Consider the following 2,500-nt stretch of genomic DNA (forward strand, 5'->3'; position numbering starts at 1 on the left):
CCATTCGAAGACGGGTTAGGGTCGGGGTCGGGGAAGCGAGCGTCAGGTCTCGCCGCCCCGATTTTTCCAACCAAGAAAGCAGGACGCTTGAAACCGCGATGCGAGCTTGGACCGGAAGGCTTGCGATAGCAAGAGATCTAGGCAAGAACGGAAGCTTTTCACTTCAAACAAACCAGCTATTTAAAGCAACCCCTCGCACGCGACATCCATCGTGGCAGGGAAACAGAAACAGAGACGCCGGCCCGGCCGAGGCTGCCGGAGCGGCCCGGTAGACCGGGCCGCCGTCTGCCCGTCTTTAAGTCGAAAGACGACTTTAAATCTAAAAACGGTTTTAAGTCGAAAGTGTGGGTTAGGGTTAGGGGAAAAAGTTGTGGGGTTAGGGTTAGGGGAAAAAGCTGTAGGGTTAGGGTTAGAGAAAACAGTTGTAGGGTTAGGGTTAGGGTCAGGGTTAGGGAAAATAGTTGTAGGGTTAGGGTTAGGGTTAGGGTTAGGGTTAGAGAAAAAAGTTGTAGGCTTAGGCTTAGAGAAACAAGTTGTAGGGTTAGGGTTAGGGTTAGGGTTAGGGTTAGAGAAAAAAGTTGTAGGGTTAGGGTTAGGGTTAGGGTTAGGGTTAGGGTTAGAGAAAAAAGTTGTAGGCTTAGCCTTAGGTTTAGGCTTAGGCTTAGAGAAACAAGTTGTAGGGTTAGGGTTAGGGTTAGGGTTAGGGGGAAAAGTTGTAGGGTTAGGGTTAGGGTCAGGGTTAGGGAGAAAAGTTGTAGGGCTAGGGTTAGGTTCAGGTTCAGGCTCAGGGTTATCATTCTGGAAATGATATTAGCAGAAGCAATGGAGGAAAGCGAGGAGAGGGAGGGAGGGAGGGAGGGATAGATATTAAACGGGATGGACGAAACGTATAGAGCGCACACAAGACACGCGATGAGAAACCACCCGCCCAGAGAAATTCATGTCCGATTTACCGAGAAGACAGGGAGGGCAGAGAGATCGCCATGGATGAGAAACACGACGAGAAAGCACAAAATATCGGCGAGCCGAAATATCGGCGAGCTGGCGAGAGCAAAGATATCGAGTAGATTCAAGAGAGAAAGCGGAATTATTTTATAAACAACGTAGAGATGACCAAGAACAGGAAAGATGGGGAGATGAAAGTGGGGACGGACGACGGGAGGAGAAGAAAGAACAGCCAAAAGAGAGCCAAGAAAGCCAACAAAACGAGAAAGCGTCGAGAGAAGGAGCAGGAGCAGAAGACGTTAAAGAAAGAACCAAGGGACCTAAGAACGACTTGCTCGACAAAGCAAATAGATCAGTAAGAAATGGAAGAAGAAATAAAAATAATTTCCTGGACTAGAAATGGACTGGATTCGGCCATTCGGCAAGAGGAAGGAAAATATGGAATAAATGAGGGAAGTTAAGATCAGAAATGATAGGCCTACGAGAGGTTCCTCTGGGAAAGCTACACCCAAAACTTTTGAGGAAGGAAGATGGCAGAAATTGGAACAAACTTTTCACTTGAAGGGAAGCTTTTCACGTCAAACCAGCTATTTAAATCAACCCCTCGCAGCCATCCTGGCAGAGAAGCAGAAAACCGAAACACTCCAGTCCGGCCGAGGCCCGGGTAAACCGGTCCCGCCCGAGCGAGCGTCCCGGTAGACCGGGACGGCTGCCGGGCGCGGGCACCCCCGGGGCCCGGCGCTGGCAACGAGGCGAAGGGGGAGGTCCCCGACCGAGGCCCGCGGCGCCGGAGCCGGGATCCCGTACCTCCATCGCGGCGGGGGAAACGGAAAGACTGACCCGGCCGAGGCCCCGGTAGACCGGGACGGCTGCCGGGCGCGGGCACCCCCGGGGCCCGGCGCTGGCAACGAGGCGAAGGGGGAGGTCCCCGACCGAGGCCCGCGGCGCCGGAGCCGGGATCCCGTACCTCCATCGCGGCGGGGGAAACGGAAAGACTGACCCGGCCGAGGCCCCGGTAGACCGGGACGGCTGCCGGGCGCGGGCACCCCCGGGGCCCGGCGCTGGCAACGAGGCGAAGGGGGAGGTCCCCGACCGAGGCCCGCGGCGCCGGAGCCGGGATCCCGTACCTCCATCGCGGCGGGGGAAACGGAAAGACTGACCCGGCCGAGGCCCCGGTAGACCGGGACGGCTGCCGGGCGCGGGCACCCCCGGGGCCCGGCGCTGGCAACGAGGCGAAGGGGGAGGTCCCCGACCGAGGCCCGCGGCGCCGGAGCCGGGATCCCGTACCTCCATCGCGGCGGGGGAAACGGAAAGTGATGCGGCCGGGGCCCCGGTAGACCCGGCCGTCTCCCCGGCGCGGGCACCCCCGGGACCCGGCGCGGGCACCGAGGCGACGGCGGGGGTCCCCGACCGAGGCTCGCGGCGCCGGAGCCGGGATCCCGTACCTCCATCGCGGCGGGGGAAACGGAAAGTGATCCGGCCGGGGCCCCGGTAGACCCGGCCGTCTCCCCGGCGCGGGCACCCCCGGGGCCCGGCGCTGGCACCGAGGCGAAGG

The sequence above is a fragment of the Pantherophis guttatus genome, unplaced genomic scaffold (genome assembly GCF_059756535.1).
Source record: "Pantherophis guttatus breed Tessera unplaced genomic scaffold, ASM5975653v1 scaffold_52, whole genome shotgun sequence".
Classification (NCBI taxonomy): Eukaryota; Metazoa; Chordata; class Lepidosauria; order Squamata; family Colubridae; genus Pantherophis; species Pantherophis guttatus.